The 27,286-nt window shown below is 49.2% G+C and overlaps 1 long non-coding RNA gene across 1 annotated transcript; it reads right to left on the reverse strand.

Moving 5' to 3' along the window:
• Positions 1–625: 625 nt before the first annotated feature.
• LOC306653862 lies at positions 626–25,393 on the reverse strand. The gene is made up of 3 exons (XR_013761801.1): positions 24,680–25,393; positions 6,533–6,714; positions 626–1,310 (listed from the first exon to the last, which is right to left on the reverse strand). It is a non-coding gene; the product is annotated as an uncharacterized lncRNA (long non-coding RNA).
• Between the last annotated feature and the right edge of the window lie 1,893 nt (positions 25,394–27,286).

The following is a 27,286-nucleotide window of genomic DNA, read 5'->3' on the forward strand; positions in this document are numbered from 1 at the left end:
ATGGGCAGGTGGATTAATGAGTAGCTAGGTGGGTGGGTGGTTATGGAGGATGGTAGACGGGTGGGATGGATGGAGATGGGGACACACGTGATAACTGAATGAGTAGGTAGCCGGAGAGATGGGTGGTTAGGGGTTGACTGAATGGAGTAATGAGTGGGTGGTAGATGAAAAGATGGATGGATGGGTGGGTGGGTGAGTGGGCGATTGACCTGGGATGGCTGAAACAGTAGCACTTTCAAGAGCTCAGGACAGGACAAGCCACTGGGCAACAATCTCGTCAAAAGAGTGCATTACTTTTATCTTTCGTGTGTGTGTGTGTGTGTGTGGTACTAGGGACTGAACCCTAGTTCAATCTACCACTCTACCAGTGCTCTCCCACTGAGCTTCTTCCCCAACTCTTTTATTTTATTTTGAGGCAGACTCACGAAGTTGTCCAACCAGGCCTCAAACTTGCAATCCTCCTATCTCAGCCTCCTCAGTCACTGGGATTACAGGTGTGCACCACCATACAAGGCTGGGACTTTAGCTGTTTGTAAGTGCCAGAGGAGGCTGGTTTTTCCTGGGTATAAAGACCTAGTTAGTCCCTTTGCCCTACAGCATCGACTTCGGGCCAGGTTCTCATCTGGTAAGTGATGCTTTGCCTTAAAGCAACGTGATGCTGGGCTCTTTGATTCACATCTGTTTCTCAATTTCTTCATCCATCAAATAAACCTTGTTTGTTGTGAAGATTCCGTGAGCTCATGAGGGGAGCAAGTGTTGTCATAGCATGCTTCGTCCCTGCGAAGGGTGGCAGGCCTGAACTGAGAAGGACCACAGGTGCTGGCCAGCCCCCCATCTCCCTCTCCACCTCATCTCCATCCCACCTGACTCAGCCTTCAGCCCTGAGGTCCAGTGGTTCACACCTTGGGAAACGTTCTTAAACCAGCCTATGTGGGGGCTGCACTCCAGACCTGGTGAACAGAATTCCTGGGATTTCTAAGCATCTGCAATTTTGTATTGAGTTCCACCTATGGTTTTGGGTATTGAGGTCGGCTGGAATATGGAAACAGTTGTCTCTTTTTGTCCAGTTTAGTAAAGGGAGGGATGTTCGGTCACCTGGAGAGCATCCTGTCTGCGCCCAGACGCCTCCCTGTTGATTGACTCATTATTGCTTGTTCGTTTCTTTGACAACGGTCCACTGGGCCGTAACATGCAAGACATTCTGGAAGGCCCTGGGGCAGCTTAGGAGAAGAAAGCTTGGTTTCAAATCTGGGACTGTGCTCAGTTTGGCGGGATCACAGACAAGCCAGCAACCACCAACACAGAGGACCCTGAGAGGGACAGATAGGGCACTGTGGGCACACAAAAGGGACCTTGAGGAGGAGAAAGGCTGGGGACCTCTTGCCCCTGGAGGAGCAGACTGAGCCCTCAGTTGAAGCCTGAAGGCTTAGCAGGAGTCATTCAGGAGAAGAGAGGAAGGGCAAGAGTATCCCCAGCCAGGGAGCAGCAGATATGAAGGCTACCTGGCCACATACTATGTGGACTTTATTGATACTTGAATGCAAGGAAGTCCATCATCTATGGAGAGTATCTGGGCACTGTTCTGGTTGTTTCCTTAGTCTTCTGTGCCTTGTGCTGTTCACCTGCTGACTTGGGGATACCGCCAGCATGCCCCTCAGGGGACACTGGCAAGGATTACTACGACTCATATCTGGAAAGTGCTGAGTATCTGCACACAGAAAGTACCCTGTACGCCAGGCAGAGTGGCACACACCTATTATCCCAGGTACCAGGAGGCTGAAGCAGGAGGATCAAAATTCAAGGCCAGCCTCAGCAACTTAGTGAGATCCTAAGCAACTTATGGTGAGACCCTGTCTCAAAATAATTTTTTTAAAAGGAAAAGGATGCAGTTCAGTGGTAGAGCTCTTGCCTAGCATACAGGAGACCCTGGGTTTAACAACTAGCACAACAATAATGAAAGAAAAAAATTAAAGATAGATGTATAAATAGAATAAAATAAGACAAAGCAAGAGAAAATTTAGCTTAACAGTAAAGTCTTTGAATTGTAACTCTAACACAGCGATTGGCAAACCTTCTCTAAAAGACCAGACAGTAAATATTTTAGATTTTGCCGGCCAGAGGAATCTGTGGCAAACGCTCTGCTGTTGTAGCACAGAAGCAGCCAATAGACAATAAGTAGATGAATGACTGCAGCTGTGTGCCAATAAAACTTTATTTACAAAACAGGCAGTGGGCCACATTGACCCAGAGGTTGTGCTTTGTTGACCCTTGCTTTAATACATGAATATTATTTACTAAAAGACCCTTGAAGCACACAGTTTTGTCTTTAAGTAGATATATTATTCCTAGAGTCCAATTCAGCAGTCTGCATTAGAAATTAGGGATATGTTACCATACGACCCTCCAAAACCTTACTGTGCAGGATGAAATCATTTCAGTCTACTTGCCGTTTGCATAATTTACTGACTTGCTTTAATTTCTTATAAAAGTACCAGTCTTAAGTAAAAATGTACTCATTTAATAAACAATTTTCTACCAAGTACATGTGACCTCTACAGCTGAAGACATGTATGAATCATAAGTGGATAGAACTGTATTCAATTGCATAAAAGTGACCATTTTCTAAAAAATAGAAAGATATAAAATAAAAACATATCATGGGGCATCCCATGTAGTAAGAGAAAGGTAAGAATAAGGTGCGTGTGTGCGCGTGCGTGTGTGACTTTTGTGTCTTCCGTGTGTGTCTGTGAGTATGTGCTTATGGTGGTGAGAACAGCAAAACCTGTAGACTGATGGGAAGACACGGAGGCAGCGCGAGGCTGTCCTGCGTGTCCTACAGCCAAAGTGACGTGGGCTCACTCAGGTGCCCGCTCAGGCAGGTGGGTCCTGGGGACACGCTGTCCTGCCCGCCTTTACCACCACTGTACCTGAAGTCTGGGGAGCAGAAGGTGCTTCATCCTGAGAGTCATGGTCAAAAGGCTTAAAAGCCACTGGACAGAATGTTCCCCCAGATTCATTTCAAGCTTAAAATTAGCAGACCTTCCAGTGGGTGCACCCACAGGGCACAGGGGCTGATTCTAAGTGGTAAGGCACAGACACTTTTAAATCTTCGTGAATTCGTCTTATTGTATGTTGGAAAAATGCATAGCCAGCATTTTAAGGCAATAGTAGGAAATATCCTTCAAAAATTAACAAACGTCTTCAAGGAAAGAAAAATACCAAGTAAATAGTTTCTGGCCCATAGCATACAGGTTCAGCATCTCTGGACAGAATGGCGGAGAGGAGTGCGCAGCTGGCCTGGGGCAGCCATGGACTTGCATCTGGCTCCTGGCTCATCCAATCCCCAGCTTTTGGGTCTTGTTTGTTTGTTTTGTGAATGTGTTTTCCTCTTTCTTTCATTTCTCACTTTTAAAAAATCACTCTTGCAGTTCTCCAGTCCTTACGATGGCCAAACACTGTTCTAAGAACTTTATAAAAATTAACTCTTTGGCCAGACGTGGTGGTGCCTGCCTATAATTCCAGCGGCTCAGGACACTGAGGCAGGAGGATCACGAGTTCAAAGCCAGCCTCAGCAAAAGTGCGAAGCAACTCAGTGAGACCCTGTCTCGAAGTAAAATAGTAAATAGGGCTGGGGATGGGCTTGGTGGTCGAGTGCCTCTGAGTTCAATCCCTGGTACCAATAATAATAATATCAACAACAACAACTCTCTCAGGCCTCACAGCTGCTCATGGAGGGAGTCATCAAACCATTTCTCAGGAGAGAGAACAGGCTCAGAGAGGTTACATAGCTTACCCCAAACCACACAGCAAATGGGAGGCAGAGCTAGGACTCAACCCCGGACACCCTAGTAAGGGTGACTCTAGCTACTGGAATGAACGAGGGGGAACTGCAACATGAGCGTTTCTCTCCTCCACACAGCCGCCTGGGCCCCAGCGCCTTCCTCCCTAGCTAGAAGGTGGGCTTTGCTTTAATCTCCACACCGCACCGTGATCAGGGCGATTTTCTTTACACTCTGGGCTCTGTTTCCTTCCTCTGGGGTGGACCATGCAGTTCTGCTGTCCCCGGGGACAGCTCTGAGATGAGGAGATGGATGTTTGAGTCTTTCGCAGGCTGCTAAGAGGCGCGCTGGACACGCTGACGTGGCCACGGTGAGGGTTGGTAGAGATGACGTCTGGGGAGACGCTGCTTCAAAAAGGGTGAGGGAGGAGGACGTGGACAGGGAAACGTGGACAGGGAAACACTGATTTATCCCCAGACTGGGGTAAACTTACACAAGATCCTTCCGAATGGCAAGTTCATGCATTCCATCTAAAACTGAAGAGTCAGGAAGCAGCCGGCCAGCCATGACGCTGAGAGATGCGGAGGAAGACCCAAGGGGAAGGGCCAAAGGGCTGCCCTGGGTGGCCAGGCTCAGGAGACGCAGGTGCGTGATCGCTGCTGGAGGCCTGGGGGGACGGCGCCTTCCCAGTTGCGCATATGTGTGGCTTCGATCAGGAAGGAGAAGGGGAAACGGTATTCCAGTACCTTGGAATGTTCCTGGAAAGGAGCTGGGACAGGAAGCCCTGGAGGGAAGGGCAGAGTGGGAGCCCCTGCCGAAGAGGCCAGGGCTGTTTCAGGCCTGAGCTCCTTCCTTCCACCACCAGGCCACGGGCTCACTCCTCTCCTCCCTGGGCTCACTCCTCTCCTCCCTGTGGCTTCTCCCTCCAGCCACTCTGGCCTGCTCCCTGGCTCTTCCCGGGGACGATTTCTTCTCATCCTTTGGGTCGTGGCTCAGATGTCCCCGACTAGAGGTCACCCACATCCGTGACTGCCCGCCCCATCCATCACCACTGACCCCATTGTCCTGCAGCTTCGAAAATTTCCATTCCGCCCTCCGCTCGCCCTCTCTGTCCCTTTCACTACAACTCAGGGACGCCAAGCAAGGGATCAGGCTATCTTGCTCCCTACTGCGTTCCCAGCCTGGAGAACAGGGCTCAGCACACAGTAGGTGCTCCATAAATATTTGGGGACAGTTGAGTCAGGCTGCAGCCCAACTGGATGGCCAGTGGTCTGGGGAGGAAGCGGTGGCCTCTGCCTGGGCCCTGCCCTGGGTAAACAGGCCTCCCTCCTCCCAGACAGTCACTGTTTGACAACTGTCTGCCGTGGCACCAGCCAGGCCTGGCCGCCACACTGCCAAGGCCCCAGGATTCCCTGGGACAAGCAGCGGAGGCAGCCACACCTCAGGGAGGGCTTGTGGAGGAACAGGTCGGAAAGTTATCCAAACAGGCCTGAGGAGGGCGGAGGAGGCGAGCGGCCCGGACCCCACCCGGAGGAGCTGCGAGGCGGTGGCCTAGCCTGGGGCAGCTCCCAGGCAGGACCCAGCTGCCTGTGTGCTCAGCACCAGGAGCCAGGAGCCCCAGGGTTTAAGGACAGTTGTGGCTTTATTTATTTTCCATTTTTTAAATAAAATTTAAATTGTTAACTTCTAAAAACTTTCCATTTCTTTCAAAAATTAGAAGCTCTAGTACCCTGATTCCCCATACCCATGAGACAATGGTCTATGGAACTAATTTTGATTAGTCTCTCTCTCTCTCTCTCTCTCTCTCTCTCTCTCTCTCTCTCTCTCTATCTCGGTGGTTGGGGGGTGGTACTGGGCATTGAATCCAGGGGTAATTAACCACTGAGCCACATCCCTGGCCCTTTTCATTTTTATTTTGAGATGGTGTCTCTCTTGCTAAGTTACTGAGGTTGGCTTTGAACTTTCAATCCTTCTGCCTCAGCCTCCTGAGCCACTGGGATTATAGGTGTGTGCTGCCATGCCTGGCTTTGTGCACTTTCTCAAATTTTCCACAGTCCCCACTCTTCCTTAGTGTCTCTACACTGAAGTTATATTAATGAATGCAAACTATTATGTTTACTGCATTGTTTTTCTTATCAGGAAGGGTGAAAATTGCCTATACCCTTCTTGTCCACATGTTACACTTAACTATCCATGCACTGAGGACTCTTGACTTTGGGACCCCTGATTTAAAGACCAAGGAAAGCTTATTATTATTATTATTATTATTATTATTATATCACAGATTGAACCCAGGGGCACTTTACCGCTGAGCCACATCCTCAGTCTTTTTTATTTCTTATTTTGAGACAGGGTCTCGCTAAGTTGCTCAGGGCCTCACTAAGTTGTTGAGGCTGGCTTTGAGTTTGAGATCCTCCTGTCTCAGCCTCCTGAGTCCCTGGGATTACAGGCGTGTGCCACCGTGCTCAGTAGAAGCTCACTGTTTGTAAAAGCAATCTCCTGCTTCATAGAATCACTGTTTATTTTTTATTTTTTAATGTGACTACCAGAACATTTAAAGCTACATTTGTGGCTCACTGTTTCTGCTGGATGGCGCCGGTCTGGTCCCTTGGATTCCATGGCAATGACCACTGACCTGTACTTCCCTCTTCCATTCTTGAATGGACCGGTCCCAGCCAAACTCCTTGGGCCTGTCCCCAGCTGGGTCTCCCCACCCCACACTTATCTTTGGTGTCTCCACCCTTATTACTTACCTGGCCGCCTACTAGGAGGATTCAGGCTCCAGAACTCCAGGTTTGTCTTCTAGAATTCTCCACTGTGGGAAATCTCACTCCCAGCTCCCACCTGGCAGCCTTTGTGCTTTCCTTATCAGATATTCACATAAAACAATAGTCGATTTGAAACTTAATTACACATCCATTCTTCTGTCTCCAGCCTGTGGAATTAATGAAAAATCCAGTGATTTGGGCGGCGGAGTTGGGGAGGAGAGAGGATTATTTTTTCCCTTCTCCGGGGCAGGTCAGTGTTTTCCTGGAGACTCGCTAGGTTGACTTTGGGGGAGGGACTCCCGTCCTTCAAGGCATTGACTCTGTTTACAGAAAAGACAGTGTCTGTAGCTCCTCTGAGGAGATAGCTTAGGAAGGAGGGAGGGAAAGGAATCTTGGGAGAGGCGGGGCCACTTCAAATGAGAAGGCCGGTGATGGTAGAGGCTGAGAGGAGTCAGGAAGACCTGGGTTAGAGTTACACCAGCTGTGTGAGCTTCCGTAGGCGACTTTACCTCTCTGACCCTCAGTCTCCTCATCTGTAAAGGGAGGCTGAGAACAGAACTCCCACATTATCAAGGTGGTTGACTTCACTGTGAACATGGATGTACTGCCACTCGGTTCTGTCAAATCCTGCTAGAGAGTCACACTTTCTTTGGGCTTATTTTTGTTTTAATGAGAAATGACATGTGACACAGAATGGAAGACCCTGTCCCCACTCTGATCCCTTCACCCTTCCGCTCAGCTCAGAGGTGACTGCTGTCCCAGACTGGTGATTATTGTCACCTGACATGTTTTTGGACGTTTACGTAGGGTAGGTGAGCAAGAGAAGCATCATTTTGTGTGTCTGGGAAATGTATTCGAACGGCGTGCTGTGGGCATCCTTCAGCAGCGTCCCGTGATTCACCCCTGCAGTGACTTCTGGGCTTCCCCTTATCGATCCACACAGTGCCATCGCTCATTTAAAAGGGCACGTATCTTTATTTCACTTTGTGACAATGGAGTTGTTTTAAGTTCGTCACCACCTTTTTTTGTTCTTGGTTCTGGGAATCAAACCTGGGCTCTTAACCACTGAGCCACACCCCCAGCCCTTTTTCATATTTTATTTAGAGACAGGATCTCACTGACTGGTTTAGGGCCTCCTTAAGTTTCTGAGGCTGGCTTTGAACTTGCGATCCTCCGCCCCGGGGCCCAGCCAGTTTATTACTATCTTAGAGCCACAAAGAACATTCTTAGGCCTGGGAACGAGAGTTTCTCTAGGGCATCACGCTGAAGTGGGATGCGGGGGTCTCAGACGGTGGGTATCTTCCTCTCTGAGGTCACCGTACATATCCCTCTTGCCCAGCCCTAGCTGGTCAGCAGTGTTGGGGAGTTCTCCTTGCCCCGTGTCCCCCAAGCGAGATGAGGTAGATAAAATGATGCTTCATTTTTTCATTTGCATTTCATCTATTGCTAGAGAGGAAGCAATTGCTAGAGAGGGAGGGGTTCTCTCTGTCTTGTGGTTTCCTCCACTAATGTGTTTGTTTATATCGTTTCCCACTTTCTTATTACATTATTTACCTTTTCTTATCAATTTGTAGGAGTTATTATTTTCATTACTGGGGATTGAACCCAGGAGTGCTTTACCACTGAACCACTTCCCTCATCCTTTTATTTTTTATTTGAGATAGGATCTCACTAACTTGTTGATGTGGTCTCCAGTTTGTGATCCTCCTGCCTCAGCCTCCTGAGTCACTGGGATTGCAGGCCTGCATCAGCACAGCCCAACAAGAAATGCCTTTTGTACATGTGTTTTTGAATAGTGCACTACATGTACTTCAGTATGGCCAACATGTCGTTCACCGAAATGACACTGTTCTCTTTTTTTGATGTGGAGGGTGGTACTGGGGACTGAACCCAGGGGCCCCCAACCACTGAGCCACATCCCCAGCCCTATTTTGTATTTTATTTAGAGACAGGGTCTCACAGAGTTACTTAGCACCTCGCATTTGCTGAGGCTGGCTTTGAACTTGCGATCCTTCTGCCTCAGCCTCCTGAGCTGCTGGGATTACAGGTCTGTGCCACTGCACCCGGCAATGACACTGTTCTCAACATAGTGTGTGAGTTATTCATTCTTTTTTTTTTTTTTTTTTGCCGTGCTGGGGATTGAACCCAGGGCCTTATGCTTGCAAGGCAAGCACTCTACCAACTGAGCTATATCTCCAGCCCTCATTCTTGATACTAATCTTTTTTTGGTTATATTAATGGCAAATACCATTGAGCCATCTATAGCTATTCTTCTCACACCATTTATTTATTTGCTTATTTATCTATTTATTACTTGTGCTGAAGATTGAGCCCAGGGGCGCTCAACTAATAAGCTATACCTTCCAGTCCTTTTTTACTTATTATTTTGAGACAGGGCCTTGCTAAATAGCTGAGACTGGCCTCAAACTTGCAATCCTCCTGCCTCAGCCTCCTGAGTGGCTGAGATTACAGGCACACAGCATTGAGCCTGGCTAGATGCTTATAATTTTAATGTAGTTGTATCTTAGTTAAATTATAAAGTCATTAAATATAACATTTTCCTGTAGGGTATGTAGTTTTGTGTCTTGTCCATTAAATCTTACAGAGCCCTGAGATCAAGAAGATATTATCCTAAATATTTTCTATAGGTATGTAAGCTTTATGTTTCATAATTAGGTCTTTATTTCATAGGAATTGATTTTTGTAAGAATGTTATCTTACTCAATTTTCTGTTGCTATAATAAAATACCCACAACTCAGTAATTTATAAAGAACAGAAGGTTAGTTGGCTCATAGTCCTGGAGGCTGGGGAATCCAAGGGCGTGGCACTGGGGCCTGCGGAGAGCCTCCTTGCTGTGTCATAATATGACAGGGCCATCGCATGGAGGGGCAGAGGGAGTGTGCTTGCTGGGGCTTCTCCTTCCCTCATAAAGCCACGAACACCCACCTGCATGACCTCATCTAACCCTCCATCTACCGTCAGCCTGTGAATTTCCACACAGGAATTCCTGGGGGACACATTCAAACCAGAGCAGAGGATGTTTCTGTCGTTTGGAAGGCCACTTGGTCCCCGGTCCTTCACTGAATAGGGCCGCCTTTATTGGCCGGTTTGCAGCACCGTGGCTTTTGCCTTCAGTTTTTAAACGTGTGCAGACCTTCCTGGGGGCTCTCCACACGGCTCCACTCACCCATGTCCAGTAGCCACATTTAGACGACTTTTTAAAAGGAGTCCACCTACAAGAGTACCGAAACCAAGCTCAGTTTTAAAAGAACTAAAGAAACAGTTGAAATTAATTTTAATGATCCGTATTTCTTTAACCCATTCTAAATATATCATCTCAACATCTAATCAATAAAATTGATAGTGAGATATTTTCCACTTCTATGCAGGCCTTCCACGCGTTTCACACTCGAACGCCCCTCCTCCTCTGGGGGGCGTGTGGCTGCCATATTGGACGCCGTGGCTGGAGCTCTGTGGACTGTGGAGGCCTCCCTGCCTTTCTAGAGTTATTCTTAAAACCGGCCTGTCTGTTCCCTTTGCCCATTGACATAAATTTTCAGACTGAAGGAGGCAGAACAAAGTTGGGAGACTCCTGGTGTATTTGCCTCCTCCACTGAATTTCAGTGACAATAATGACCGTCTTAATAATCTGCAAGCTCTGTGCTGACTTTGTCCTGTTAGGCCTTTAAGTGACATTTCATCGAGTTCATTGATTAATTTGGGAAGAGTTGACACCTCTATATAATGAATCTTTTAGCCATAACCATCGGCACCTTTGCATGTCTTCCTTTGTATAGATTTTCTTTTATTTTTTATCTATTTGGCACTAGGGGGTGACCCAGGGGTGCTTCACCACTGATCTACATCCCCAGTCCTTCCTATTTTTTATTTTAAGACAGGGTCTTGCTAAGGTGCCCAGGTTGGCCTCAAACTTGTGATCCTCCTGCCTCGGCCTCCTGAGTAACTGGGATATAGGTATGAGCCACCAGGCCCAGTTCTTTCATGTTTTTTAAATGAAGTTTGATCATTTTAATACATACGAGCTTCTTGTTAGATTAATTCTTAGATAACTTATCAGTGTTACTGTTATAACTACATCTTTGTAAATATTTTTGTTAACTGCATCTTCTCATTTGTTGATACTTGTATATACAAACCTACTGATTTTAATATATTGGAAATGTATCCAGAAACCTTGCTAAATTCCCTATTAGATCTGTTTTTTTTTTTTTTTTTCTCATCTTACTGCACATTATTAGGGTTCCCAGTAAAAATATTAAATAGGAGCAGTAATCAATTCATAATAGCTAAACTATGGAACCAACCTAGGTGCCCTTCAACAGCTGAATGCATAAAAAAATGGTGTGTGTGTGTGTGTGTGTGTGTGTGTGAATGATGGAATATTACTCAGCCTTAAAAAAGAATGAAATTATGGCATTTGTCAGTAAATGGATGGAGCTGGAGTATATCATGCTAAGCAGAATAAGCCAATCCCCAAAAAACCAAAAATTGAATATTTTCTGATATGCAGATGCTAATTCACAATGGGGGGGTACTAAGAAAGAATAAAGTTACTTTAGATTTGGTAGAGGGAATTGAAGGGAAGGGAGGGGGTATAGGGATAGGAAAGATAGAACGAATCAGACATAATTACCCTATGTACATATATAACTATAAGACCAGTGAGATTCTACATTACATGTAACCAGAAGAATGAGAAGTTATACTCCATTATATATGACATATCAAAGTGCATTCTACTGTCATGCATAAGTAATTAAAAATTTAAAAAATAGGAGCAGTAATAGTGGGTCTAGGGCGGGGAAATAGCTCAGTTGGTAGAGTGCTTGTCTCACAAGCACAAAGCCCTGGGTTCAATCCCCAGCCCAGCAAATAGTAATAATAATAATAATGGGTCTATCAAATAGGGCTTCACTTGTCACAAGTAGCTGAGATTCAAAATAGCAGCAGCTTAACCAGAGAGAAGGCCACTTCTTAACTTCTGTAAAGTTCCAGAGGTCAGCATCCTAAGAGCAATATGGCAGCTCTTCCCCACTGCAATCTCAGGAACCCAGGCTCCTTCCGGCCACTGCTCTTCCATCCACTTGAGGTCTTCCTCCTCACAGTACAAGGTGGCTGCCAAAGCGCCAGTCATACACTCATGTTCAAGGCAGAAAGATGGAACAAGGGGGGAAAAAGGTAAAAGTCATGTTCCAGCTCTCTTACATTCCTGAGCCTGGCGTGGTGGTGCAGGCCTCTAACACCAGAACTCGGGAAGCTGAGGCAGGAGGATTGCAAGTTCAAGGCCAGCCTCAGCAACTTAGCAACCCTGACTCAAAAAATAAAAAGGGCTGAGGATGTAGCTCAGTAGTAGAGTGCCCCTGGGTTCAGTCCCCAGTATGAGAAAAGAAAAAAAGAAAAAGGGAAAAAATTTCCTGTAAACTTCACAACTACTTTCCTGATTATATTTCAGTAGCTGAACATGTCTGTGTGGTCATACCGAGCTGCGAGCCTTCAAGGAATGTTGGAGATGATTCTCTGGGGGGCATCCCTGTGTCCAAATGAAAATGAGAGGGTCTATCACAGAGGAAAACTCCTGTACATATATAAACACACATATTACCTAATACAGGACAACTTACAGCTTCTGCCCTAGTGGGTTCCCTTGTTTTATTCTTGACTTTAAAAAGAAACTCAAAGGTCTGGGCATGTAGCTCAGTGGGAGAGTGCTTGCCTAGCAGGTTCAAAGCCCTGATTTCAACCCCAGCACCATCAAATAAATAAATAAATAGATGGACACTTTAACACTTTTAAGTATATCTGCTTTTGACCTTTGGGCAGTCAAATCCATTAAAAGTTTCTTTCAAGTAAGTCAGAAGTTTGTTCCTTTTCTTTCTTTTTTTTTCCATTTATTCATGTCTTAATCGCAATGAATATGGAATTGTCTTAATTGCTTTCTATGCATCTACTGAGATAACTGTATTTTTTCCCTCCCTTAGTCTGCTAATTTACAAATAGATTTTCTAGGATTAAACCATCCTTGCCGTCTGGGAATAAACTCAGTTTGGCTCATTGTGCAGTATATGTATTTTATACATTGCTGAACTATTTAAAATTGTTGTAAAATGTAGGGAACAAAATTTACCACTTCAACTGTGTTAAAAGGTACAATTCAGATGCATTGAGGCTGTTCATGTGGCTGGGCAGCAACCGCCACCAATCCTTCCCAGACTGGGACTGAGACTTCACCCATTCTTTTTTTTTTTTTTTGGTACTGGGAATTGAACCTGGGTGCTTTACACTGAGCCACATCCACAGCCCTTTTTATTTTTTGAGACAGTGTCTCGCTAAGTTGCCGACAATCTAAGTTGCTGAGGCTCACCTTGAACTTGTGATCCTCCTGCCTCAGCCTCTGGAGATTACAGCTGTGCACCACAGTGCCAGGCTTCTACTTTCTACCTCTACCGATTCGACTACTCTAGGTCATGTAAATGAAATCGGCAACTCCACCCCACATAAGGGGGATCATCCTTGCTTGTCCTTTTGTGACTAGTAATTTATATCCTCAATGACTAGTAATTTATATCCTCCAGCTTCATCCATGTTGTAGCACGTACCAGAATTTCCTTCCTTTATCAGGCTGAATAATACTTTGTTGTGTAGAGGGACCACTTTTTACTTATCCAGTTGTCTGTTGGTGGACACTCGGTGGCTTCCACCTGAGGACTTTTGTGAATGGTGCTTTGTGAGTGTGGTGCACAAATAGCTCCTCCAGGCCCTATTCTCAGTTCCTTGGGACCTTTACTCACAGATGGAATTGCTGGATCATAATTCTTGGTTTTTTGAGGAGCCACCATCCTGCTTTCCATGAAGGCTGCACTATTTTATATTCCCAACAGTAGCACACAAGTGTTCCAGTGTCTCCATATCCTCACCAACATTTGTTATTTTCTGGGGGATTTTGTTGTTGTTGTTTCATAATATCCATACTAATGGGTGTTTTTGTTTGCTTTTCCTTAATCATTGGTGATGTTAAGCATCTTTTTATGGGGCTTACTGGCCTTTTGTAAAAAATTTTTTGAAGAAATATCTATTCAATGACTAAGTGGTTTATTTAAACTAAGTGGTTTATTTTGTTGTTGTTGAGTTGTAGGAGCTCTTTATATATTCTGGATACTAACCCCTTATCAGATATATGACTTGCAAATATTTTTCTCCCATTTTGTGTCTAGTCTTTTCACTCTGCTGATAGTGTCCTTTGGTACGGAAAAGTTTTGTATGGTAGAGTCCAATTTATCGGTTTTTATCTGTTGTGGCTTGTGTATTTGATGTCACACCCAAGAAATTGTTGCCAAAACCAATATTGTGAAGTTTGTCTTCCATATTTATAACTTTGGGTCTTTAATCCATTTTTTGTTAACTTTTGTATACACTGTAAGAAGCGAGTCCAACTTCATTCTTTTGCAAGTGAATGTCTAATTTTTCCAGCATGGATTTGGTTTCGATGGTGTTTAATTGAAGACTTTTGTATCCGAGAGAGGCTGCTTTGCTGGAATCCCCTCACCCTCCTCCTGGACAGGTGGTCATTGTGCCTGAGCTTGATGTGTCCTTCCAGTGACTACTTGATACAGCAGTTTTTGCCCTGGTAGAACCATAGTAACTGCTAGAAAGGTCTTCTTCATTCAGAGCCCCAACTTTTCTCTGTGTGGCATCTATTGGTCCTGGTTTGTCCACCAGGGCTGTAGGAATCCATGAGCACTCTTTCCCCAGAGAAAGCACTTTGCACATTCAGAAAATAGTGTAACCGCATGCCTGCCAACTACGTGCCATGTCAGAAGGTTTATTACATTTATTCCATGAAGCAATCAGTAATAAAAGGCCTCTTTATTGATTCCTATATTGTAGATGAAGCAAAGAAGACTTGCAAAGCATTATGTATATATTTTTGCATTGCTGGAGAAGGAACCCAGGGACTTGCATGTGGTAGGCAAGTGCTCTACCCGTGAGCTACATCCCCAACAAGAGCTTATCATTTGGGGGGCGGGTGCCAGGAATTGAAGTCAGGGTTGCTTAACCACTGATCCACATTCCCAGCCCTATTATATTTTATCTTGAGACAGGGTCTTGCTAAGTTGCTCAGGGCCTGACCAAGTTGCTGAGGCTGCTTTGAACTCGAAATCCTCCTGCCTCAGCCTCCTCAGCTGCTGGGATTACAGGCGTGCGTCACTGCGCCCAGCAAGAGCTTCTAATTTAATAAGGTCAAACAGCTATATAAAGGGGGCCACTGCTGTATTTTAATGGCAATGCCTTTGCCCTCTCTGCTACACTGCATCTCTCCTCTTCCCCAGGACCCAGCCCAGATCGCCTTTAGATCTCTGGTTGTCCTTCAGAGGGCAAAGCGTTCCCACCCTGTCCCATCCTAGGAAAATGTTACATGTCTAATTTTAAATTAGAACCAAGTGCAACCGTCCCTCTCTGGTTCTTTCTGGGTAGAATGCAGGGGCCTCAGCTCTGGTGACATGAGCACTATGTCCTCGTCACTAACACCTGAGTCTAGTGGGCAGCAGCTGCAGGGTGCAGCCTCTAGGCTGCTGTCACGTCACCTGCTGCTAAGGCAGCAGTCCAGTCACACTGTCAGGTGATTTATTTTTCTCCACTGAAGAGGATTTTTTTGTTCCTCTCCAGCAAGTTCAAACCCTTCTCCTGAGTCCCTTGGCTCTCGACCCTGCCTTGTCTCATAGCTGAGACCTCCATAGCAATCACTGTGCCAGGCCAGTTCCGAGCCCTTTATGTAGATCAACACCTATAAACTCACACACCCAATCCATACTCATTATCATCCCTATTTTGAAAATAAGAAAACAGACACAGGGCTGGAGGTGTAGCCCAGTAGTACAGGGCATACTTAGCATGTGCGAGGCCCTCTGTCTCCAGTGCCAAAAAGGAAAGAAGGAAAAATGAAGAAGACAGACACAGAACAGTCAAGTAACTTGGTCAAGGTCACACAGCTTAGTCCATGGCAGAATCAGAATCCAAGTCTAGGAAGTCAGGTTCCACAATTTGCAAACTCAGCCTTACCCTGTGTTGCCTTCAAACATTCTGACTATATCAGTCAGAGTCAGGGGCCTCTTGCCTTTTTAACAAAAAGAGAACAGACCGAGGGCTCACAGGCTTTGAAAAGCAAAAGATATTAGGTCAGGATATAATACAATGGTGTATTTCTGTTTATTTTTCCATCCTTTCTACCAACAATATTGATATTTCATTTGGTAATAATAACACTTCCTCCTAAAAGCTAAGTAAGACAAAATGAGTAGGTGTGGGGAAAATGTTATGTCAGTAAGAGGATGGGTGGTTTTCAGCTGGGCCAAGTCACAACAGACTTAGGAAAATCCTTGTGAAGCTTTGGGAAAACTATGTTCAATCAGGTCAGGTGAGGTGGTGCTGCAACAACAACAAAGCCCCAAGTCACAGTGCCTTCACAGAGTGGCAGTTTATTGCTGTCTTATGTACATGGCCCCCTTGGGTCAGCGGCGGGGATTTCCTCACCAGGGGGACTGCCCGTCTACACTTGTTTCCACAACAATTGCTGCACAGCACTCTTAAGCTGCTGTCCACCTATAGTCTAGCTGGGGTTTGCTCACATCTCATTGGCTGAGACAAGTCACATGATCATAGCTACCGTCAAAGGAAGCAAAGAATTGAAAAGCTCCCACATGCTGGAAAGGAGAGAATTAGAATCACTGAGAAGAGTCCACAGATAGACCATGAGTCAGGGGCCTGAAAGGCGGGCTGGGAAAGGTGGGCAGAGTAATGACTCACTGGATTTGTCTGACTCTGACTACCAGGACCAACCCCTTCTGGTGGCCTTCTGCACCTTCTCCCAGACAAGGAACTTGTTCCCCAGGAAGCAGACCATCTGCCCACACCTTGTGATAAGCAGATCTCCCAGGAGCAGCTCAGGATGTCTTTGGTTGGGGGACTATCTTTCCACAGGTGGCTTCCACTGAACTGTGGTCAGTGTGTGCGTCTGCTCTGAAGGGAGACAAGCAGTGTGGGCAGGATTCGGTCCTGTCTCTCCTTGGGAAAGTCATCCAAGGAAGGGGAGCTGGAAAGGAGAGGAAGTCAAGAGCAGGATCCCCGTGGGCGGGGAGCCTCCCACGGTGCCTGCCTCTCAGGTTATCAGGAGAATTTGGAGGAGTTTTTAGAGTGGAGTCTGAGAACATCCTGCACCAGAAGCACCTGGAAGCTCATGAAGCATCTGCTGCTGGGGCCCACTGCTGACCGCCCCCGGCCTGAAGGTAGGACCCCAGGGGTTTGGATTTTCAATAATGGCCCCAGATGATTTCTTTGGAGACTAAAATTTACTGGAAGAAAAATTTCTTGGTGCATCTAAGAGGTCTAGCAAGGTGGTTCTCCATCGGGGAAAATTTTGACCCCCACAGGATGTTTGTAGATATCTGGAGATATGGGGGGTGCTCACACCTTGAAGGAGGGGCAAAGTGCTACTGACCTCATTAGAGTTGAGGCTGGAGATGCTGTGGAGCAGCCTGCAAGCCCAGGGAGCCTCCTCCATGTGTCCATGCATGAAGTTCACAGTGCTGAGGTCAGGAAACTGGTGGACAAGCAAGTGCTTCTCACCTCTTGAGCCCACCTACAGGTAGAAGCATCTTTGATTTTAATCCCCACCTTCCCAAACTTCTATAAACATGAACTCCTTTCTGTTGACTGCCCTCCTTGCTATTGACTACCTACTGTACATGAAGCCCTTCATGCACACGATTGGCAGTTTCTGCCCCAGAATCTTTTTAGACATGTGTCCAACAAATATCTATTAAGTGCCTATGATGTGTTTCATTCTAATTTGTTCAAGTTGTGCGATCTACCGTGGGGGAATACAACACAACAGGGTCCTCTCTTTAATGGAGGATGAAGAAATGGAAATAGTTAATATACAAGTAACCAAACATTGTGCCACTTCAAATTAATATAGAGTGCTAAGAAGAAATAATAGGTACAGAGAATAAAGAGGTGAAGGATACAGAGACCCCGCATAAACATGTAGGAAATTCATCCCAGAGACAATGAAAATTAAGTCCACATCTGAAGGATATATTTTCCCCCACCAGGAATGTAAAGGACCCAGGAATCATTCCAGGCAGAGGGGAAAGAATGTGCAAAGGCCCTGAGATAGGAAGGAAAAAAAGGTTGGGGTGGGGGAGTGGGATGAAATAAGGTTGGAGAGGTAGGGATATAAAAAGGAGGTTGTGCCCTATCTCAGTCTATGGCAAGAGTTTTATTTTTTTTTATGTAAATGCACAGAAAGTTGTGAAAGTTTAAGTAAAGGAGGATCTGATCCATTGTAGGCTTGTACAAGATCACTCCTGGTCCCTGACTGAAGAGTGGGTGGTAGGTGAGCCCAAGTGGAAAAGAGAAATGAAAGATTTTGCAGATAGTTGTCCAGAGATGATGGTGATTCTGCCACGGTTGGTTCCGTTGGTGATGAAAAGATGATGAAAATTCTAGATACTGGTAGAGGTGGCAAGAATTGGGTTTTCTTGACTTGGGTGGGTTACAAAGATAATGACTCCCAGTATTTACCCTTGCATTATTGAAAGAGGGAGGGGTGACAGGTATTTCGTGTAGGTATTACTGTTGGAAGGGGAAGCACAAAGCTCCCTGCTGCACAAAACTTCAAGTGTGTCCAACTCCAAAGGTCATCTGCCCCATACCCGCCAATTTCCATAATGGAGGATGATATTTAATGACAGCAATATGTCATTCAATATGCCTCTGAATGCAAACGTGGGCTTCCGCAGGGAGCCAGCACAAAGCCTGGGACCTTCCTCAACGGCGCCTGCGCACTGGCACCAGGTGCCAGGAACTGAAGTTCACAGAGGGTGGAAGGGCAGCGCGGAGGCGGCTTTGGGAACCGGTTTTTAAGTCTTGCATCCTGATTGGTGCAATGGCAGCGAGCTGTGATTGGCGATTGTGTTGATCTGGCTTCCGCGGGTTTGGAGAGACTTAGACCAACGGAGCCTGTGATTGGTGGGTCTGTGGCGCGGCCCCGCTGGGATCCGTGACGGCTCGATGACAGCTACGAGCTACCTGAGTCATTCTGAGCGCCAGTTCCCGCGCGGGCCACTAGGCGGAGCCCGGGAAGCGCGAAGCGCGTCACAGGTGCGTCGCGATCGCCTCCTCCCGGACGCCCTCGGGCTCCGTGCGTCCAGCTGGTTCCGCGGAGCCAGGGGTGGGGCGGTCCGGGAAGGGAAAGTGTGTCAGGGCTCCCAGCTCTGGCCAGGTGGCCACGCTTCTCTGCACAGCTCCTTTGGCCTCTTCCCCTGGCTCCCAGCCCCGCAGAGGACATTGGCTGACCCGAGGGGTGGGGCTGCGGGTTCGCGCAGGTTCGCGAAGGCCCAGGTCCAAATTGCAGGACCGTGGAGTCTGTGGAGTGAGATTCGGCAGCCCCTCTCCCCAGCTGGCACCTCTGTCCCCTCGGAGTCTCCCCCGTGACCTTTAATATCCTCAAAGGGCTTTTCCTAAGCAACACCTCACTGGGCTTAAAAGTGTCCCCAGCAGGTGACAGCCTGCAGTTCGATCGCCATCCAAAGACGCCCCCTGCCTGTCGCGCTGTGCTGTCACAGCGTGCTGTGTCATTGTTTAACCACTATTCCAGATGCGCCTCGTTGTTTATTTACATGCTTGCGGTCTCCACCCGACCCTCCCACCAGGACCTATGCTGTGTGCCGGGGGCGGGGGAAGAGGGCTTCCAGGTACAATCGGGGACTCTCGTCTGGGTTTGAGATAAACCACAAACTTTCAAAATCTGAGTATGTCCACATGCACATTATTTGGGACATACTTATACTTTACAAAATCACTGCGTTTATCGGAAACTAAAATTTGGCCGGGCAATTTGGCTGGATCTGGTTTGCTGACTTTAGCAGTGAGGCAGGGCTCTTGCCGGTGGCTTTCGCTGCGGCACCTGCAGCGCCGCTGTCGCTCCCAGGGAGGGGCTGAATCCGTGCTGAAGGCTGGGGGGCGGCAGTTCCTTGGTTCGTTCATCCAGCCGCCGGGTTGTACTAAGCTCCAGCTGGGTCCTGGGAGTGCAGTGGTGGAGGGGACACGTCCAGAGGAGGAGGCAGGCGAGCACCGTCTGATTAAACTGTGATGATGTAAAGCTCTGGGGGCTGTGGGAAGATGGTCTGCAGGACTTCCCCGAGGCAGATGACCAAGATGGGACTTGGAGGAAGAGCAGGTAGGCAAGGAGCAATGTGACTGCTCTCTGCCAGGGACGAGGGGGACTGGTGGGGGGCAGCAGAAAGAGGTGAGGACACTCACATCCGCTGAGTGTCACTATCCACCACTCAGACCCGAGTGACACCAGGGTGGCATTACAGTGCCCGTCCTAAAAATGGGGAAACTGAGGCTCAGAGAAGCACAGTGCCTGGCCTGGGGCAGTCTGGAGGGAAAGGATGAGCTTCAAACTCAGACTCAGAAGTAGCACCCTTCTAGAAAAGCTGCCGCACGGAGGCTCAGCACCCCAAGTGGAGGACGGAGGACCTGACTCAGAAAGGTGACAGGGCTCACAGGAGAAGCAGGAGAAGCAGAGCGCGGGGGGGCCAGAGCCCGCCTGCCACTCTTTCGGTTGGGTCTCTGGGGGCCCCTGGGGAGGCCTGAGGTTAATTCCTTCTGTGGGTCCTGGGCAGGTCTTCGGTTTCCATGGAGACCGCCTCCCACCCCCCTGAAATCTCATTGTGACCAGTATTAAGGGATTAGCTCTGCCCAGCAGTGCTTGCAGGGCTAGGGTGCCAGGCTGGCAGCAGGGCCGACTCAAGGATGAAGTCTGCCCACTGTGCGGGACCCACGGCACCCGGAGGAGCATGCCGGACGGGGGCCAGGGCTCCCCCCAGGACCTGCCAGGTAGGGTCCTTCCCCTGCGTTTGCCTGGAGGGAGCACGGGCAGCAGGAGGGAGCCCCAGAGCTTGGGGAGGAGGCTGGACTTTGGAGCCGAGGCGAGACCTGTGTCGCCAGCGCCCATCCCGGAAGGTCAGGGGCCCTGATAGGTGAATGATGTTCTGGTCAAAACGGGCTCCAGATCCCCTCAACAAGGAGGGGGGCCCCGCAGACTCCTTCGGGGGTGCTTCAAGGCTGCCGTCTAATCTTCATTTTGCAGCTGAGGCCTGACTTGCCCAGTCAGTGCCCTGCGCAGGTCAAGAATCCAGGGGGCCCGAGCTGGCCTGCATGGAAAACGCTGGCTAAGCTCTCCTGGTCACTTCTGTCCTGGATTCCAAATCCTGCCCTCAAGGAACGGGTCCCCAGGGCTTTGCCTTGGCCCTCCCATTGGCCAGGCTTCCTTTCCTCCCTGCCCCTCCTCCTCGACCTTGCTGCTGCCAGCACACTGGCAGATGCTGGATGGCAGGGCCACCAGGCCCTGACCTCCCATCCAGGGGACACCCCTCACTGGGTCCTTATTTGGATGACTTATTCCATACTTCAGACTCTCTTTGGGTTTTCAGGACCCAGAAACGGGATGGTTCCCTGACAGCCCACCCACCCCGCCCTCCCTGGTGCCTGGGAAGGCCAGGCCTGTGCTGTGCACGTCCATGCCCTGTGGCTCCGAAGCTCTTGAGGCCTCGTTTCCTGGAAGGCCATAGGGGAGCAGGGGACAAACACGGCCTCGGACTTGGCTGAGTGGGAAAACAACGCTCCCCAGAGCCCGTTTCCTCCCCGTCAAAGCTGGCTCAAGGGCTATGGGAACATCTGAAGCCATAATGGTCAAGGAAACAGGCAGGAGGCAGGACCAGGTAGAAGGTGGTGTGACATCGCACGATCTCACAGGGTCCCTTCCTCCATGAAAGCTTTTCAAGAAAGTCAGAAAGATCCATGAGAATGTCAGGAAAATGAGTTTGGGGGAGAGAGAGGTGGGGAGCGCAGGCAAGCGGCAGGCAGGGCGGAAGCGGGCTTCTCAAAGGACACCTTTTCACGTTTGAGTCCAGGCCATGTGAAAGTCATAATGACTCAGAAATAAATGTAAAGCGTTCAACGAATCAGATCATCATTGTCATCGTCATCACGCATACTTCCATAATAGGACAGGTGTGCGAGAAGATGGGGACCCAAGGAACAGAGAGAGCTTAGCTCCAAGTCACTGAACTCTTGGCCTGCAAGGTCCTTCTACTTTACTGACAATAACAGTAACAGTCATTGGCACCAAGTATCGGGAGCCATCTCATACCAACTCAGAGGGCGCCATCCACTGACTCAGCGTACCGACACTGAGGAAGTTGTGGGTCCATTTTACAGATGGGGAAACTGAGCCTCCCTGAAGTTCTGACTAGTAAGCTACACTCAGAAAACCTGGACCCACGTCAAGGCCTTTCCGCTTCCAGATTTCAAGCCGTCTGTGACGACTTTGAATTGTGGTTGCACATCAGAATCATGCAGGGAGTTCAAAAAATATTGATGTCCAGCACCACTCACTGCAACCCTAAGATTTGATTGCTGGTGTATCATGGGGCCTGGGCTTCAGTGTTTTATTTTGGGGCCACGTATGGCACCAAGGACCCTCTGCATGGTAGGCAAATGCTCTACCACTGGGCTACCCAAGCATCCAAACATCTATATATATTTTAAGTTCCCAGATGCTTCTGTTTCACTATCTGAATTGAATCTCTGCTTTATGCCAGCCAAAACTTCCCAAATGGTAAACCAAGACCAGGGAGGCAAGTGACTTTATCCAAGGTCACACAGTGGCTGGAACCAGAGCTGGGGCAGAGCTCCCAGTAACTTACACAGATTCTTTGTGCAAATAAGAAAAAGGCATCCCCCTCCGGCCAAGCAAAGTTCATGGGCTTTGGAGCAAGGGCTGGATTTCTACCCCCACTCAACCATCTTGGCTAGAGAATATTTGTGCAGTGAGCAACCTGTACAATTGTACACAATGATCCTGGACTAAGTCTCAGGACTTCCAAATCTTTCACCTCAGTGACCTCCAGACAAATCCCTGAAGCCCCTCAGGACAGGGACACAGGGAGGCTAAGGGTTTCAGATTCATCCCTAATCCCTAAGGCCAGGGCTTGGGCCAAGCTGGGGCTCCCTGTTACCCTTCAGGCCCTACTAGAGCAGGATAGGATCCATCTAATTCCCAAGGTCACCCCTGCAGATAAAGTCAGGAACGCAAACAGGAGAGATGAACAGAAACAGGAGCAGCGACGCCCACCTGGCGGGCAACCCGCAGGCGGCTCCGCCCACGTGGACCTGCGTCCTCCTGACTTTCTTCCTGATCGCTCTCTGGTCATCCTCTCTGTCCACCTCTTGTGCCTCAAAGTCAGCAGCTCCCAGAATGCCTTGCTGTCTGACCAGAGGGACTTCCATGCCCCTCTGCTGGCCAGCTTTCCTTGAGCACTTACTATGTACATTCCTGGAAAGGCAGGGTCAGGAGCGCAGATTCTGCAGTCGGGGTGGACTTGAATCCTACCTTCTTATCAGCTGCGTGGCTTGAGCACATGACTCGATCGGTCTGTGTTTGTGCGCCATAAAACGGAGATGAAAACCCTGCCTGGGTCAGAGTAAGACTTCATGGCCCGAACGCTGCCCACACATGGCCTCACTGTCAACGGACGCCTTTACTCCATTTATCCTCGAGGCGACCCTAGGGGTTAGGCATGGTTCCCCATGTACAGGGGGAGAATCTGAGTTTCAGAGCCATCGCGAGTCAGGGCAGGCTGTAGCTAAGAGGGATGTGAAGGGAGTCTGGTTGGCAGCTTATGCTGCTGGTCCCGCGCCTCAGAGGGCCGCAGAACACCGTCCAGGGGAAGTCGCCTGCCCTGGGCCCTCTCGGGGGCTCTCAGGAACCTCTCTGCTTACTCCACCCTGGGGGTAGAGGGTGGCAGGGGAGGACGTACATACAGCCACCTGGTTCCCTGATGTCCTTCAACATAGCATTCGGGCCCAGAGAGTGCCTGTTACCCTGTCCCTACTGGAGACCCAGGATACTTGGGTGGCCTGTGTTCTTGTCTGAGGCGCTCACCCCTGCCCCTGGCCTCCACTTTCCATCTGCACACCGAGGGCTGAGGCTGCACCTGTGGTCTCCCCGCTCTCAGTGGAAACATTAAGACAAATCACCCCTAAGAGGACATCACCAGATATATTCCATGGGCTCCCGGGAACACCAGAAGCTGCTTTGAGGAACAAAATCAAAATCAAAAGCCCAAGCCCACATCCTGCCAAAGGTTCTTGTGGCCCTGACACGGCAGGATTCTAGAAACCCAAGCTCAAAGCTGCTGCTTCACATCCCCATTTGGAAAGCTTCCCCCACCCCCATTCCCCACTGTTTTTATCTCTCTTTGGTAACAGAGCAAATTTGCTCAGGACCCGGCAGGGGGACAGGCAGACTGTTGACTCTTGAGCAAAACTCCCCTTTAGAGGACGGCAGAGGAGGCCGTGGGATGCGCGTGAGGAGGCCAGCGGCCTCTTGCATAACCCAGGCGGCGTCCTGCCCACCCGGGTCTTTTCAGGGTTAGGGGTGAGGCAAACCGCAAACTCATGCCCAGTTAATTTTTTAAGGCAAAATCAACAGTCTCAGCAATGATTAGCAGGCAGGTAAGTTCATCTTAATCACGCCGAGGAGAGGGAGGGAGGAAAGAGGCCTGTGGAGGCCCAGGGATGGGGCCCAGTTATCAGTTAACCATGTGAATGTGGTTTTCTTCCAAATCCACTGGCCTTCAGCCCCAGCTCCCTCGTCTTCCTCTCGGAAATGCTCCTGGGGCAGCCCAGTGGCCATCAGTCATTAGGTGGACAAACACACAGAGCCATCCACAGTCTGTAGGAGAGGAAGCTGAGGGGACCTCCTTGTTCAGACCAAGCTTACCTGCCACCACCGAGTGGCCTGGAGCAAGTCCCAAGTCCCTTCTAGCCTCTGGGGCTCAGGGAGGGGCCCCAGGTCTATGGCCCAGCTCCGACTAAAGTGCAGCAGCTTCCATTGGCCGACAGCCGTGGCCTCTCCATCTGCCCAAGGAGTGGGTCCCCTCAGGGCTGAGCTCCTGGGGTTCCTTGGGATTAAGCCATGGCAGCATGAGCAGCAGGGGCTCCAGGAGTTGCTGAGAGGCCCAGACAGCCAGGTTGCCTACCTGCCTTGTGCAGCCGGGACCACAAGTGTCAGATCCCAGCTCCGGGCAAAGAGCGATCCTCTCGGGTGGGAGGTGGGGGTCCCTGGCAGACCCCAGTTGCCCTGGGCCTCCGACCCCAGATCTTGGGAGCTGTCAGGAAGCAGCCAGGCCAGGCCAGCCCCGGGCCAGGTGGCGGCCAGACTGGAGTTTGGTCAGGCAGTTGGGGACCTATATTGTGAGATAGTTAGGACTTTGTCCACAAACTGGAATTTGAAATTTCAAAGGGGCAAAACTGAAGGGCCCTACCCAACAGGGGAGATGGCTCTTGGCCTCTTTCCCCCACGACTTTTGTTCCTTTTCTTGATAAAATTCTGGTTTTCCCTGCCTTGCGCCTCGCGTGGCAGGGGGAGGAGAAAGAGTAGGGGTTAGCCGAGTGGCGAGTCCCCAGGAGCAGGCAGGCCCCAGGTGGCCCTGGGGTGGCCGGCCACCTGGGAGATGCCTCTCAAGCTCCACGCGCCTGGGGACCAGGCCTTGACTCCTCAGGTCCTTGGGCACCCCAGCTGTGTCTGGAGCCAGGTCTGAGCTCCAGGCTTCTGAAGTTCTTCTGGGGACTCAGGAGTGGGGCCACAAGGAGAGGGCAAAGCCCCTGAGCTCTAGAGCCACTGCGCTCTGTGGCCTTGGGCCAGTCACTTTATCTCTCTGAATCTCGGTTTTGCCAGCCATCAGGGGAGGAAGTCTGGGGACATCAGATAAAAGGAAGAGTGGAAGGTTCACCCATCTCTATAAACACTCGCCGTTAGTGTAATTAAAAGAAAAGTGCTTCTGTCTGGAGTGGCAGCTCCTTACCGCCGCACAGCGGAGGCATGACTTCCGGGCCCGCAAGAGGCAGCCTCTCCTTCCCTTCTCAACAGGCCCTGTTAGCTCCTGGAAGCTGCTGCCCTTCGGGGCTGGTCCCTGACAGCTCAAGAGGAAGGGACAGCAACTGCCACATCGATGGCATCGAGGCCAGGGCTCATTCAGGGCCAGGCAGGCCCTACCTGGGCACTCTCCAGAAATGGGGTCCCAATTCCCAAAGATCCTGTGGCCAGCAGCTCATGGAGTCCATCGCTAACAACAGCGATCCCTGCTGTTTTGGCCTGCAGGGGATTGGTCCCTGGACGTCCTTCAGACCAAGATCCTCAGTGTTTCAAGTCCTCCATATAAATTGCTGTAGTATTTGCACATGACCTACAGACATCCTCCCACGCACCTTAAATCACCTCCAGATAGGCTACCCAATATTGTGCGAAGCCTACGTAAATAGTTGTTATACTGTAATGTTTAGGCAAGGAAATAATGGCAAGAAGAAACCTCTGTGCTGTAGCCAGGCATGGTGGCACACGCCTGTGGTCCCAGGTCCTTGGGAGGCTAAGGCAGGAGGATCACTTCTGCCCAGGCCTTGAGTTCAAGGCCAGCCTGGAGAACATAGTGACACCCCATCTCAAAAACAAACACTCTGCACACGTTTAGCTGCAGACACAATTTTTTTCCCCAAGTATTTTCCATCTGAAGTTGGTTGAATCTTCTGACACAGAAACTGTACCCAGTGGGCCTAGACTAGGCCATTTAGTGCCGGGCCCCTCCCTCTGAGGAGGGGATCAACCCCATTTTTCCGATGCTGAAAGTAAAGTCAAGAGAAGTAGAACCTGGATTTTGACCCAGATCTGTCTGACTTTCAAGATCTATGGTTTATATGCCCCTAAAGGGAAATGGTGGGGCAGCAAAGCTGCAAACCATATCGTATTTTCTCATTTAAACTTAAAAAAAAAAAAAGCTATAAATTAGGCCCATTTTCTGGAAGGAGAATCTAGTGATTCAGAATAAATTGCCTGAGGCGCAGAGCTAGGGGATCTCATGGGTGAAATGTCATTTATAGGAGGGAAGCAGATCTGTAGGATGCTGTTCCAAGTTGGCTGAAGGTGGAGTAGATCGTGTAGCTGCTCAAGGATGCAATTTGAGTTGATGAGTGGATAGATTTACTTCTGGGGTAGGTGGCATGGATCTGGCATGAGTCTCACAGGTGGTCCCCTGTGCTGTGCCGTGGGTAAGTCACGTCTGCCGTGGTTGGTGCACCTTATAGCTCCTGGCGTCCCCCTGGAGTCCCTGCTTGATGGTAGACCTCATGTCATTGAATCTGACCCGTCATGTATGGGAAGATCATGGTTATTTTGGTTACCTAACTAAACTCCAACTTGCCAATGATGACATTCCATTTGATCAATCACTGGACATGCAGGACAAGTATCACTGGGCTGTGTAAGGAGAAGCTGCGCATGGGATGTCACAGGGGGAAGACAGGTGGGCACGGACCCCCAGGCCCCTGCCAGAGCTGCTGTACGTCTCTCCTGTGTTTATCCTCTGACTGGGTCTTTCCAACTTCCCACCCAGTCCAGTTGCCCCAAAGGCCACTGGAGCTGGGACCAGATGTTCTGTGCTGGAGCACAGAAGGAACCCACTGGCATCTGAATTCCAGGTGTGGTTTGGGGGGAGCCTCTCTCTCCTTCCCTCCTGGAGGGTTGTGTCCTAACCAAGAAACAACTGGACTAGGATTGCCTCCCCATTTTACAGATGGGGAAATGGAGGCCCTGG

Source organism: Sciurus vulgaris (genome assembly GCF_902686455.1).
Source record: "Sciurus vulgaris genome assembly, chromosome: 2".
Classification (NCBI taxonomy): domain Eukaryota; kingdom Metazoa; phylum Chordata; class Mammalia; order Rodentia; family Sciuridae; genus Sciurus; species Sciurus vulgaris.